The 15,956-nt window shown below is 38.4% G+C and overlaps 1 non-coding gene across 1 annotated transcript; it reads right to left on the bottom strand.

Annotated features, from left to right (window-relative positions):
- Positions 1 to 1,231: 1,231 nt before the first annotated feature.
- On the bottom strand, positions 1,232 to 1,338 carry LOC127124898 (small nucleolar RNA R71). The gene has a single exon (XR_007804376.1). It is a non-coding gene; the product is annotated as a small nucleolar RNA R71 (small nucleolar RNA).
- Positions 1,339 to 15,956: the final 14,618 nt, after the last annotated feature.

Below are 15,956 nucleotides of genomic sequence, written 5' to 3' on the forward strand. Positions count from 1 at the left end.
AATTCCGTTGGGTAAGATCGAAAGCCGTCCAACGTCTTTTTAAACTTAATTGTTTTTAACTATTTCAAAAACAGCGAAAGCGCTTTGTCTAGTCCATTAGGAGATTTTAACATTAAGAAGAAAAGAGATTTTAAAACTATTTTCGGACGCGTTTATAAGTTTAGATTCTGGTTCGTAAGAACCTCTTTTGGTTAAGAAATCCAGGTTATAATACTTTTCAACTTAGTCAAGATACTATATTTCTTAAAAATAAGTTTACTACTCTAACGCAATACGCGCCTTTTTATAAGTGACAATAAGAGAGTTTGATTAGGGAGTACAACTCGGTTCTGAATACGCGAAAGCGACAGTTCCTGTTAAATTAGTTCTTTTCAAAGTAGGAAACACTGCCCATAAGTAGTTCTATTAGCAAGTACTTGGATTATCAATTGATTACGTGAATTACATTCGACCTTGTCTTTATTAATTAAATTTATTTTAAACTTTACTTTTCAATTGCACACTACAAAAACACCTATTTTAATTGCCTTTGATAAACACCATAACAACAGATAACGATAGATTGACACTTGGTCTCTGTGGTTCGATAATCTTTTATATTACTCTGACGCGTTCGTATACTTGCGAAAAGCAACAAAAAAGCACGCATCAAGTTTTTGGCGCCGTTGTCGGGGATCAATTTCGTCAAATTTCATTTTCCTGTTGTTATATCGTTTAGACTTAGGTTATTTCCTGCCGGTTGATGCGAAGAACTCGCAGTACCGGAAGTTTAAGCTTAGTAAACCCTCTGGCGGAACCTGAACGTTACGCTCGCGCACGTTTATTCTTTCATAGAATTAAGAGAGCTATGGCCGAAGATCAAAACCAAAGACCTCTTAAAGATTTCGCTCAACCATCTAACGAAGAACCTAGTTCTAGTATAGTAAACCCAATAATACCAGCCAATAATTTTGAACTTAAACCATCCCTGTTACAACTAGTACAACAGAGACAATTCACGGGTCTCGCTACTGAGAACCCTAACCAACATTTAAAAATATTTTTTCAATTAGCAGATACTTTTAAAACCAATGGAGCTTCTCCTGAGGCAATACGTTTAAGATTATTTCCTTTTTCCCTCAGAGATAAAACTCTATCATGGTTAGATTCCCTTCCACCCAATTCCATTACGACTTGGGATAACCTTAGAAGAGTTTTTCTTGCTAGATATTTTCCCCCGAGTAAGACCGCCGTTCTTCGAAACCATATAACTAGATTTACCCAAAACCATGGAGAATCGTTGTTCGAAGCTTGGGAGAGATATAAAGAGTTGTTACGAGCATGCCCACATCATGGTTTAGAAAATTGGTTAATCATTCAAACCTTCTATAATGGACTTCATTATAACACAAAGATGACCATCGACGCTGCCGCAGGCGGTGCTCTGATGAACAAACCTTACCCTGAAGCTGGTGCCCTCATCGAAGACATGGCTCAAAACCATCAATCATGGGGAGTCGAACGAGCGACAGTGGAAAAGAAGAAAGCCCAAGGAGGAGTGCATGAACTAAGCTCTATAGACATGATGCAAGCTAAGATGGACGCATTAGCCCTTAAGGTCGAGCATATGTGCATGAACCCGAATACTGTAGCCGCAGTTTCATCGGATTGTGAGATATGTGGAACCCAAGGACACCAATCCGCAGAATGCAGTCTATTAAATGAAACCCACTCCGAGCAAGTGAACTACACCCAAGGGAACCCATATTCAAATACCTATAATCCTGGATGAAGGAATCACACTAACTTCTCCTATAAAAACAATAACCCTATTCAAAATAATGCACCTCCGAGACCAAGTTATCAAGCCCCTAGATCAAATCAACCTATGCAACCTGTACCACCAAAACCGAGCCTTGAGAAAATTATGGAAAATTTTATCACCGCTCAAACCCAACAAAACAAGGAGTTCATGAATCAAAACATTCATGTTAACGAATTGATTACTCAGTTAGGAACCGAGGTTGACCAAATAGTTACTCATACCAAGATGCTTGAAACCCAGATCTCTCAGGTAGCTTTAAACCAAGCCCCTCAGACTACACCTGGAGGACAATTCCCTGGACAACCTCAACAAAATCCGAGAGGACAAGCCAATGCCATTACCCTACAAAGTGGGAACGCTTATGGTGAGCCACCAAACCCAAGATTAAGTGAACCCGAAACTTCTAAGGAAGGTACCAAACCCACAGACAAAGTAAAGGAACCAGAGGAATCTAAAAACCAGGAAGGTCGAGAAAAAGGAGAAAAACCTAAAGATAAAATTTACGTACCGCCCCCGCCATATAAACCACCTATACCATATCCCCAAAGACTCAAACAAACCCAGATCAATACACAGTATCAAAAATTTATTAAAGTTATAGAAAAACTTCATGTAGAAATCCCTTTCACAGAAGCCATCACCCAAATGCCTTCTTATGCAAAGTTTCTGAAAGACATCCTTACCAACAAAGTAGACTTGACGATCCAAAGCCTTTGGAATGTAATGCTATTTCCGAGGACAAATTAGCCAAGAAAGATAAAGATCCTGGAAATTTCTCCATTCCTTGCCTTTTGGGTAATCATGTCATCGAAAAAGCTTTTCTAGACTTAGGAGCTAGTGTGAGCTTAATGCCTCTAGCAGTTTGTGAGAGGTTAAACTTAGGAGAATTACAACCCACTAAGATGTCACTTCAATTAGCCGATAGATCTGTTAAATATCCGATAGGCATTTTAGAAGATGTTCCTGTTAGGATAGGTCAACTATTTATCCCTACTGATTTTGTTGTCATGGACATCAAAGAGGACAATGATATACCAATCCTTCTAGGTAGACCGTTCTTATCAACTGCAGGAGCCATAATAAATGTTTATCCCTTACTCCAGATGTTATCATGGAAGTGTTTATGGACGATTTCTCGGTTTGCGGATTCGATTTCCACAATTGTCTTGCTAACCTTGAGAAAATCGTGGAGAGATGCGTGGAGGTGAACCTCGTGCTAAAAATTGGGGAAAATGTCATTTCATGGTAACCGAAGGAATAGTTCTAGGACATATAGTTTCTGAAAAAGGTATAGAGGTAGATAAAGCTAAAATAGAAGTTATAGAAAACCTAAAACCACCAAAAACCATCAGAGAAGTCCGAAGCTTTCTTGGACACGCTGGATTCTATCGGCGTTTTATTAAGGACTTCTCCAAAATAACTAAACCATTAACCGGACTTTTAATGAAAGATGCTGAATTCATTTTCGACGAAAAATGTAATGACGCATTTAATCTTTTAAAGCAAGCATTAATCTCAGCGCCCATTATGAAACCGCCCGATTGGTCGGAACCTTTTGAAATAATGTGCGATGCTAGTGATTATGCAGTTGGAGCCGTTCTAGGACAAAGGAAAGATAAAAAATTACATGCCATTTATTATGCCAGTAGAACCCTAGATGCTGCCCAACTTAACTACGCAACAACTGAAAAAGAATTACTCGCAGTAGTTTTCGCTATAGACAAATTTAGATCTTATCTAGTAGGAGCAAAAATTATTGTTTACACCGATCATGCTGCCATTCGTTACCTATTAAATAAAAAAATGCCAAGCCCAGGTTACTCCGATGGATTCTATTACTACAAGAAATTGATTTAGATATAAGAGATAAAAAAGGCACTGAAAATGTAGTAGCCGATCACCTTTCTAGGCTAGAACATCTAAAACCTGAACTAGTACCCATAAATGATGATTTCGCCTATGATAGACTGATCGCTAGAATAGAAACCATTGAAGATAATGACCTAGATCCTTATGAGCATTCCCAAAATTCCTTAGCAATAAATAACGTACCCTGGTATGCAGATTTCGTTAATTACCTAGCTGCTGATATAGTACCCCCTGATCTTGACTACCACCGCAAGAAGAAATTCTTCCACGATGTGAGAAACTTCTATTGGGACGAACCACTCCTTTTCAAAAGAGGTAAAGATGGCATTTTTTGCCGTTGCGTTCCAGAAGAAGAGGTAAACAATATTATCGAGCATTGTCATTCTGCACCTTATGGTGGACATGCGAGCACCTCTAAGACATACGCCAAGATTCTTCAAGCTGGCCTACCATGTGGCGTGATGTCTATGCTTACATTGTCAAATGTGATAGATGCCAACGCACTGGAAACATTTCAAGACGTGATGAAATGCCCTTAAGAAACATTCAGGAAGTAGAACTCTTTGACGTATGGGGTATAGATTTCATGGGACCTTTTCCACCATCCTTAGGAAACAGGTATATCTTAGTAGCCGTAGACTATGTTTCTAAGTGGATTGAAGCTATAGCTGCACCCACAAACGACACTAGGGTAGTAATCAAACTATTTAAAAACTATATATTTCCTAGATTTGGAACACCACGTTTAGTCATAAGCGATGGAGGATCACACTTTATATCGAGAATATTTGACAAACTCTTAAGAAAATATGGAGTTAGGCATAGAGTAGAAACACCATACCACCCACAGACTAGTGGCCAAGTAGAAGTATCTAATAGGGAGATAAAACAGATCCTAGAGAAAACTGTTTCTATTTCTAGGAGAGACTGGTCTTAGAAGCTTCAAGAAGCACTATGGGCCTATAGAACCGCTTTCAAAACCCCTATAGGAACTACTCCTTACCAACTAGTTTATGGAAAATCATGTCACTTACCATTCGAGTTAGAGCATAAGGCCTATTGGGCCATTAAAACCTTGAATTTAGACTACTTAGCTGCTGGAGAAAAGCGTACCCTAGACATTCATAAATTAGAAGAGCTTAGGCAATCTGCCTACGAGAATGCAAAGATATATAAAGAGAGGACAAAAGCCTATCACGACAAAAGAATAGTAAAGAAAAACTTCAATATAGGCGATTCTGTTCTCCTTTTCAACACTAGGTTACGACTCTTCCCTGGAAAGCTACGTTCAAGATGGACCGGTCCTTTCGAAGTATCCAAGATTCTGAGATCCGGCGCCGTAGAAATCAAGAACCAATCATGTATTCCATTCATTGTAAATGGAAAAAGACTGAAGCTCTACGAAGGAGGAGACATTCCAACATACTACTCAAGCCACACCTTGATTGATCCACCGATTCATACTACTACAAGTGTATAAATTCTAACCGTCAAGCTAATGACGTTAAACAAGCGTTGCGTGGGAGGCAACCCATGGTTTTTCTTTTCATTTTTTTTTCTTTCGCATTTATTTACATTTATTTTTATTTTTATTTTTATTTTATCTTATTTTGCATTGAGACTAAGATTTGAGTGGTTTGTATTTTCAGGATCACTTTCCTAACTTTTACAGGATGCAGGGTTTTGATGACATGCATGTTGCCTATAGAGACAATGCTCAGAGGGAGCGCTACATTGCTTTATACCAGTGCCCTATGGCACCCACACGTTACCCTGATCAGCATTGTATGGAGGCATTGGGTATCGAGCCTAGTATCCGATTCCTTAGCCACCAGCTCCACTGGGACGAATTTGCTGATGACTTGAGTAACACATATAGGAACCTGACTTTAGAGTTCCTGAGTTCACTCGACTACGACCCATATTCTGGACCAGATGGGAATGCCACTTTCAGACTTTTTGGAGTTGAGTACTCCTTCAGCCAGAAAGAGTTCGGCGACCTGTTGGGTTTCCAGACTACTCTTGATGCTATCCCGGAGACACCTTTGGGATATTTCCTGGGTAAGGAAGTGGAGAAGTTTTGGAGTGATATATCAGGTGGCGGAAGCCAGGATCCATCTACACAGTTATCTTATGTCATACATAACCCAGCCTTCAGGTATTTTCAAATGATATTAGCACATTCCTTCTTGGGAAGACAGGATGCAGAGACACTACTGAGTGAAGAGGAGATCTTCCTATTATTTTGCGCATCCCAGTCTCGCCCAGTAGCATGTGGGAACTTTTTATTGAATAATATCAACGGTATCTCTAGATCCACCGAAGGAGTCATCCATGTTGGTGGAATCATCACACAGATTGCTGTCGCTTTAGGTCTGTCTCGCAAATTGTTACATCTTCGGACCTACTGTGGATACACGACCATGGACATCGATTTCTGTTTAACCAGAGGATTGATGAGGAGAGCCTCTTTCCACCCATGTCAGTTCCGATTGCTAGTCGACAATGAGGCCATCCATTACTTCACATTGCCAGACCCTATGATGACCAGTGTGCATGATCCAGCGAATTGGAGTTATGCTCTAGAGGGCCAGGGAGAGACCGTTGAGGAGCCGAGATCACCCCCAGTTGCTGAATACATGCCTACCCCACCATCTCCTAGAATCACTGTTCTCTCTAATAATCATTCATTGCAGACACCCGACATACGCACCCAGATTGCTGAGTGCCGTAGAGAGATTGCAAAGCTTAGACAGGAAGTGGCGGACTTAACTTTACAGATAGGAGTGTCTGATCTCACCCATGCTACTGAAGCCGATTGTCTATATCAGGAGATCGCAGAACTCAGGCAGGAGATAGCCACGCTCCGTGAATCCACTCAGGAAGACGACACCCCTAATACCTGATTTCACCATTTCATTTCACTTTATTTCTCTTTTATATATTTATTGTATTTGCATTACTCATTTTACATTATCGCATTTGGATATTACAAAATCTACTACTATACATTAGTATCTCTATTTTATCTATATATGTTTTATATTTATTTTGCATTTTAATTTTTCAGTTATTTATTTATCTATATTTAATTTCTGTTTTTGTTTCAGTTTTATTTTTTTTTATTTTCGTCTTTACTTTTATAAAATTATGCAAGTCAAAGAAACTAGGAGAATCACAAGACAAATGCTATCTAGACCCCTCAAAGCCAAAAGACAAGCGAAGCCCAAACCCAAGGACCAAAATTCGGCTCAGCCAGACTTTGCCTTATGGCGCCCGCCATAGGACCTGTGGCGCCCGCCACAGCGTCTGTAAATGGTCGGGGCAGACCACTTTTCTTCACCATTTTTGCAACTTACAACCTCCAAAACCCATTTTTTTCACCTTGGAAAAAAGTCCTTGAACCCCCAAAAAAGCTCATAGTTTCCTAACCATCATACCACACGAATCATTAATCCATTTTCCATTTTCGATTTCATCCACCGGATTTTGTAAAAATCCAACCTTTTTCACCAACCACTTCATCTTCTTCATCCACATTTCAAGGGCATTCAAATGGAGTTCAACGGAATCATTCTTCGAGGAGGGAAACCAGGGGAGAGACAAAAGAAAATCATTGAACGGTTGCAGAATCGGGAAATCCTCCCGACAAGGTATGTTGACAAAGATTATCTCTATACTTTAGGTATCTACCATAGCGTTTTTCATTTATTAGACATCTTAGGATTGCATAATTTCTTTATCAACAAAGAACCCACCTATGAGCGGTTGACAATCGAATTTTTAAGTTCCTTAATTTATATTGTCAGCCCTAACACTGCTAGCACAGTCGGTACTGTCAAATTTAGAATGTTTGTTGTTGAATACCAATTCAGTACCGACGAACTAGCCAGTCTGTTAGGGATCCCTCATGGGGAAGGTGCTATTTGTGAGGCCCCTTTGGATTCCGAATGGTCTGTTGAGGTATTTTCCTTTGGGAGCGTTTATCAAACACTTCCATTAACTCTTTTGAAGGAGTACTCGCCTCAACTATCCATAACCCGGCCATCAGAGTTTTTAGATATCTGTTGGCATGCACTATTTTTGGCTGGGAGAATCCGAATAAGGTTAACGCTAGAGAGCTTATATATTTGCAAGGAAGCCTCACAAATAGGAAAATTAATTCGGTTCCGTTTATGCTCACCCATATGATTTTAACTCTGAATAAGGCGGGACCGATTTCTTTTGGTGGCTTGATTACGTCTATTGCTCGGGCACTTAACCTGAACAATGAGATGGCTACCCTTAACCCCTTACCTCCTCGCACAATTAATTTAAAATTTCTGAGAGACATGAAATTGTGTCGTTCAAGGAGAGAAGGAGGTTATACACTTATGGTTCATGGTGTAGCCATCCCATCTATTATTCTACCTTGCACTAGACGTACAGATATACGTGATGAGAGGAATTGGACCTACGATTTAAATGCTCCACCTGTTTTGGGTCCTCTTCCTCCTAACATTCCTGATGAGGCGGGACCAGACACCGATGATGAATATGATCGGAGAGAGAGATCTCCCGTACCACATGTGTCCCCTCATCATCCTTCACCACCACACACCGCACCATCTTCTTCTTCTGCAGGTACCACTCCTGGCTTCTATATTACAGAGGAGATGTGGCGTGACCACATGGCTAGAGAGCAAAGGCGTGACGACCTACTCTCTACCCTCCAGCAACAAATAACGGATAATATGAACTTCATGCAAGAATCGTAGCGGAGGACAGACAGGTCCTATGACACTGTTCTACAGTCTCTACAAGTGATTACAAATACGCAAGCCCGTCAGCAACAATACCACAAGAGACACATGGAACTAATTGAAGCCACCAAAGGTTCCATTATTGGTAACCTTCGAGAGGTGAGGACCGGTCAGGATGCCCTGCAGGCGAGGATGGATCAGAGAGACCGTCGTCGTACCCGATCCCGTCGTCCACCTCAGGATGGCGAGGGCACTAGTGGTCAGCAATAGGTTTCCAGGTAACTCTTCCTTATCTTATTTCGAAACATTGGGGACAATGTTCGATTTAAGTGTGGGAGGAGACTCTATCGTCTTTTCTTTATTGTTTTTCTCGCTTTTCCTTTACCATTTTTATTTGCTGTTTTTAGATAGTTTATTTCCTTTTAGTTGTTTATTTTGCTTCTTAGTATAATGCATGAGTCTGACGAGTCACCAAATATAGTAGATCCTTAGTACAATCCTACCTCCCCATACCTTTAGCCCCACCAAAAATTTTTTGCAAAAGAAAATAGTGTTATTTCGAAAGTCTTTCAGGTTTTAAGGATATGTTTTGAGTAAGGATGCGGTGACTTGGGAGAACTTTGCGAAACATCCGTATCTGTTTTAGCACCATAAGCCTCGTAAATATAGGAATCATTCCCGAAACCCCATATACCATGGCCTTAATCATCATTTCCGTATAAGTCCTTAGTAGTTTATCTTAGTAGTCAGCTCCGGCCTACGCATCCTCTACGTAGGGGACCGATGCAAATAAGTGAATGATCCAGAGAAACAAAAAAAGAAGCAAAAAGGCAACTCCGGTATAGGTGACCCTCACAAAGTTATTTAAACCAAAGAATTGTAAAAAAAAATTGCTACAAAAAGAAAAAAAAAAGAAAAAAAAAAGCAATACTCACTGCTAGTTGGTTCAGAGGTATCCGACACTGAACTCGGTAGGGCGGATTACGATCCGATCCCCCACAACTACAGTTGGGTCCAATAAAAGGGTTTACACATGTTTATGTGCCAGAAATCCCAAGCTAAGATCATAATCACTAACAGGCCACTCTACTATGAAGCATGTACGGATAACGGGCTTAATGTGATTGCGCTCGAATGAAAAGGATATAAAAAGAGATGAAGAGGCAGGCCTAGGTATTGTGGGATAATATGGGTTGGTTAATATAGGAATGAAGCTTATGTCCGTATTTGCGGATTAGTGTCATCATGATACCCTTAGTTCACTCAGTTAGTACCTATCACTGCATCCCGACTTGAACTTGGAATTTTTACCTGAAGCACTCGTTTACAAAAATTTTCTTTTATGAGCTTTACAATGTTTTGCTTGAGGACAAGCAAAGGTTTAAGTGTGGGAGAGTTTGATCACACTAAAATTTATGTATTTTCGAATCCGATTTCACATGCATTCTAGTTGTTTTACTATCTTTTTATTGTGTTATTACTGTGTTTTCCTTTGTTTTCAGGTTTTTACTTTAATCGGAGCCCCGATCGAGAAAAGGAGTGAAAAAGGGCTAAAAACCCTAAAATTCAGCATTTTATACTTATGGCCTACCCCATGGCGGGCGCCACAGACCAAGCCATGACGTGTCCAAGTCCAACTTCCTCAACTCCCACGTTTCCCCACTTCGTCCACTAAGGCGCCCCACTTTGTGCTTGTGGTGGGCGCCATAGCCTTGTGACGGGCGCCACAAGAAGGAAACGGTTTCCTCTATTTTCAAGTTGAAGGGCATCCAAGTCAATTCCACCTTTTTTATTTGCCTATAAATAGAAACGCGAATTCAGTTTTACAATGACCCAAACTTAGAGCAGACAAAGATCCGAACTTTGGAACAAGGCGAAATCAGAAGCAACTTTGTCTCACTTAGGCATATATTCAGTTTTATAAAGTGGTAATCGCTTCGCATTGGAGTGTTACCACAATTGTGTAATTGAGTCTGTGATAGAGTCTGTATTCGAGTTTGGAGCACTTTGGAAGGAAGTTAATCCTGCCGCCATTTTCTTTTCCGCATTGCTATTTACCCAGCCCTCCGATTGGAGCAGGTTTTTATTACTCGCCTTTACTTTATTTATTTCCCGCACTCGCTTTACTTTATTTATTTCCCGCACTCGCTTTACTTTATTTATTTCCCGCACTCGCTTTACTTTATTTATTTCCCGCACTCGCTTTAAATTATTTATTTCCCGCACTCGCTTTACTTTATTTATTTCCCGCACTCGCTTTAAATTATTTATTTCCCGCACTCGCTTTACTTTATTTATTTCCCGCACTCGCTTTAAATTATTTATTTCCCGCACTCGCTTTAAATTATTTATTTCCTGCACTCGCACTACTTTTATTTATTTTAATGCACTTTTACTTTACCATGTCTAGCTAAATTTATAAGGCTAGAATGTAAGGATCCTAATTAAACCAGTAATCCGTACAAATGTTTGTAGAAACACTTAAGGGCTATTTTAACTTTCAAATTAAGTTTTCCCGCACTTCAATTCCGTTGGGTAAGATCGAAAGCCGTCCAACGTCTTTTTAAACTTAATTGTTTTTAACTATTTCAAAAACAGCGAAAGAGCTTTGTCTAGTTCATTAGGAGATTTTAACATTAAGAAGAAAAGAGATTTTAAAACTATTTTCGGACGCATTTATAAGTTTAGAGTCTGGTTCGTAAGAACCACTTTTGGTTAAGAAATCCAGGTTATAATACTTTTAAACTTAGTCAAGATACTATATTTCTTAAAAATAGGTTTACTACTCTAACGCAATACGCGCCTTTTTATAAGTGACAATAAGAGGGTTTGATTAGGGAGTACAACTCGGTTCTGAATACGCGAAAGCGACAGTTCCTGTTAAATTAGTTCTTTTCAAAGTAGGAAACACTGCCCATAAGTAGTTCTATTAGCAAGTACTTGGATTATCAATTGATTACGTGAATTACATTCGACCCTATCTTTATTAATTAAATTTATTTTAAACTTTACTTTTGAATTGCACACTACAAAAACACCTATTTTAATTGCCTTTGATAAACACCATAACAACAGATAACGATAGATTGACACTTGGTCTTTGTGGTTCGATAATCTTTTATATTACTCTGACGCGTTCGTATACTTGCGAAAAGCAACAAAAAAGCACGCATCAGATGCCAAAACTTCTCAAATCAGAAAACCCGATCCCATGTGCAAATTCTAAAATTTCGCAAATTGGCAAAAAGCAAAACCAACACAAATTTCATTCAAGCCCTTTGTCTGTTCCTCATCAATGCTAAGGACCAAAACGAATTGATCTAGAGCGCAAGAAAGTTCTAAACACAACCATACATGTCTCCCCAAGTCCAACCTTGAGCATGCTTCGAGCTCCACACCATTATGAAGAAAACATCCAAATTCTTCCCTCCAAACCATCCCAACATCTTCCCTATAAATAAGGGAATGTATTCCATTCATTGAACAAGCTTCCAAATCCAAATTTACTCTGTTGCAAACACGAGCCAAACCTCTCAAAACAAAGTTACCATTTTTTAGATTCGAAGTGTTTCAGTCCCAAATAACCACCCATAATCCATCACTGAACTTCACTTAATGTTTCCCAAGTCCTAACTCACCTTCCTTGAGCCTCACCTGAGCCTATCTGAGTCACCGGAACTACACTATGAGATCGATTCTGATCAGGTAGTTCCACTCACCCCCATCATCCAAACGAGTTACCATTGATTTGAAATTAATCACTGATCATTAACCCCAAACTTTTAGCTTTAATTAACCAATATTCAACATATAATTTTTAGATTAGGTCAAAGTTATTCATTTGGTTCATGGAATAATACTCCATACTCAGAGCCAATCAATGGCTTATGAGTGTTGAGGTTAATTTGTTGTTGTGTTTGCAAGTTATATCCGTGTTTAAATCTGATTATAAACATGTATTATCAAGTTTGGATTTCTGAGGTTGGAGGTTGAAGATGAACGTTGCCCGCATTTTTTAAATTTGAAAACAAGTCATGTCCCACTCTGGTTGGTTGATACGCATGGGCTTCCATTTTAATTATTGTTTTTATTGTTTATTCTATTCAGCGTGTTCATTGACACAAGCGAGGTCTTGGCCTAGTGGGAGAGGGGTTCGATCCCCCCATGACCCCGAGGATAGGGGTTCAACCCCCAGCGTGTGCATTTCTAACCCTTTTATTTTATTTCACTCATATTTTATTTATTTTCACCTTATTTTTTCCAACTTTGTTTTATTTTTTACCCTCGCCTACTTTATTTTTATGAAAATATTTTCAACATGGACCCTTATTATTTTTACCTCTAGTATTTATTGGTTCTTTGTTTCATGTCATTTGGGAATTTTTTGTTGGACTTATGAGGTCTTGAACCTTAGGGCTAACAAAGTATACACTTATCATGATGTTGGATTGTTTAGGGTTGCTTTAACCTTCCTTGTGTCAAACCTACTAATGGATGATCAAGTGTTCATCCATGGTACTTTGAAGCATGGATAGGTTTCCCTTACATCAACCAAATTTGGTCATTTGATATGTAGATGAAGCCTTGTTAATGTACATGTTAACTTGTAGTTCCTTTTGTTCCATGTTACCTATTTTGCTTATACTAACCCACTAACCCCTTTTGATAATTTGTCTATATCATACACTAACCCTTATTACTGTGTTCATATTATACATTGATCTTTATACTTTTTCTAACCTAATCACTTAATGAAAACATTAACTTTTAACATTGAGTTTTATATAGTCTTCCTTTTGTCAATCTATTGAAAGATGGACTTGGGGTAGCATAATTTACATTGTTACAAATCTATTGTAAGTTGATCCTTTGATCATCTTCGATACTTTGCATTAGTGATAAGTTATTCCCTGATGCGCCATATTTTGATTCTATTTACCTAATGATAGATAATTCTCAAGTGTTGGTCTTGTTCATAATATTAACTTAACCTAACATTACTAACGTTGTTCACCATTAACTAACCATTGTTACTATCATTGCTATTTTGTTAGTTACTTTTATGTCATTACCTTGTAATCTACATTTAAGTACTCATCATCACCATATTCATTGTATAAACTCATCATGCATGTTTATTATTGTCATTTATATTTATTGTTATCATACATTAAAAACAACAAAAACATGATAAAATGATAACACCAAAAACGAATCGTTCCATTTAATCAACTTTGACTTAGAGGATGTCATCCTAGGAACTTTGCTTGGAGGCTTTTCCATTAATTTGTGATACTTGGTTTCAACTTTGGGTTTCATCTGTGACTTACATACCAGTTGTAAGAATGACATCATGGCGCCATCCTAGGGGGGCATGTTTGTAAGACCATCATCTTTTTTTAGATTAGGTCACTTTTATAGACACAAGGCTTTCTCTTGGGCTACTTTACAATGAGCCCCTTTATTTTCCTGTTGGTTACTTTGCATACCTATTGCATTACATTAGCCAATTTCATAATCAAATAAACAAACCCTAGATCCAATGTCAAGTGGAATTGTCATAATCAAATTCAAAACACAATAAAATTACAATTAGTATTGTGTGCCACGAGCCCTAAGTGGTGGAGAATGAGTAAGAATGGAGCATTCATACCCTTACTCTGATTATTTTGGACGCAAGACGCTTGGCTTGTTGTCTAGAATATGCACCTCCTCCCCTAGACTTTAGTGCAATATAATTGTAGCGGGGTATTCGTTACCTTTAGATTTATTGACTAAATCAAAAGTAAATCATACAATTCGAGTCGCCACCGCACTTCTATTTATCCAAAGGAAAGGTTAGAAAGTGAACAAAAATTGAGAAGTTTTATCAAATCAAAAACTAATAAAAATGTCAGAGATCGGGGTAAGGGGGTTGGTTATGAAATGGGAAGGTTTTAAGCACCCAAAACATCCTTAGTACTCTAAGGGAGCCCTTTTTGCAAAATTGTAAGGTAGGTTGGTATTTGTGAAAATATTTGTGAAAACATGATTGGGGAGATGAGAAAAGAATATACAAATTATTTATAATTTTTGTTGTTTGAATGGATAAACCCATTGCCTACGTACCATCACAAAGGTAGGACCAAAACCTCGTAGTTCGGGGTAAAAATCTCAAAATAAGTTAGTGAATTGATTTATCAAAAGCCTTAAGGTCTTTTGTTATCAAAGGGAGAAAACTCAACCTAAACCAACAATCCACCACGTGAGGAGAGCTTCAACATACTAGTGAGGGATCCATCCTATAATAAGTATGGAAGACTTATAGTCCAATCACTAAGGATAAGGTGAGGTTTACATCAACCACTATGATAACTCAAACCTATGGCTAATGTTTATGAAAAGGTTTTAACAAAGGTGGTCATTGGAACCACAACAACAAACTTGAGTGAGTTGTATTTACAAGTTAGAAGTATTCACAAAATGAGGTCAAAGTTGACTTAAGATTCAATTCAAAATAAGCATTAATGAAAAGAGTTTGAAAAAATCAAAGGCATATGGCCTAGGTTTCTAGTTTTGAAAACAATGTCAATGTTTGCACAAAATGAGTTTGGCTTGGGTTAGAGTGGAGAGAAGAAGAGAAAGGCTAATCTTAAACATGCAAAGATGAGAGAAGAGATAAAACCCTTTGAGTTCCTTTCTTGAGATCATAAAGATGATTCAAGATGCTCCTTTCCTTTAGACTTAGCAAGCAACAAGCAATCAAAACAATTAAACATTCAAGCTCCTAGGATCTCCAATTGGCTTGTCTCTCTTAGCTTGGCTATTCATGACAATGGTCCTTCTTACTATCTCAAATTTGGAATCCCTATCACACAAGAACAAACAATCAAAAAGTTCACAATGCAATAAGAGGAATGGACAAAGAGAGAGTTTAGATTAGGGGTCCTTTCAAGTCAAAGTTCAAGATTAAGCATTCTAAAGGCATGAGGCCTAGTTGCTCTTCAACAAATTTAGCATTCTAAAGGCATGAGGCCTAGTTGCTCTTGAACTCCATTAAGCATAGGTAAGGTCCTAAAGCTAAGTCCTTTCTCCTTTTTGCATTGGGTTCACACAAACAAAAACAAAACAAACACAAGGCAATAATATATTTACACAATAATATGCTCAAGTGAGCAAAAGGAAAATAGCATAAACATAAACATGAGCTCAAGTGAGCAAAGGGAAAAGACAATATGAATAAATGATCAAGAAATTAAATTGCATTAAAGTAAATTGCAAGAATTAAATGCTTGAATTAAAAGTTAGTGTTAGTAGTTAATGTTAGTGCGCCATAAGGCAATTTAGCGCTATGTTAAGCAATCGTAAGTGGACTAATGTAGTAGTCACACCTATCTGAGGCCAGTCAATAAAACTATAGGCAAATAAACACAAGTTAGAGACCATGACTAGTAAGCCAAGCTCCTACAACTTGCCATGCCAAAAGAAAAGAATAATGACCTTGTATGGATTTTAGGTTTTTTGCTTGACCAAGAAGCAACCTATCTTGGACACAAAGCAAT

Source organism: Lathyrus oleraceus, chromosome 2, assembly GCF_024323335.1.
Source record: "Lathyrus oleraceus cultivar Zhongwan6 chromosome 2, CAAS_Psat_ZW6_1.0, whole genome shotgun sequence".
In the NCBI taxonomy this organism is placed as follows: Eukaryota; Viridiplantae; Streptophyta; class Magnoliopsida; order Fabales; family Fabaceae; genus Lathyrus; species Lathyrus oleraceus.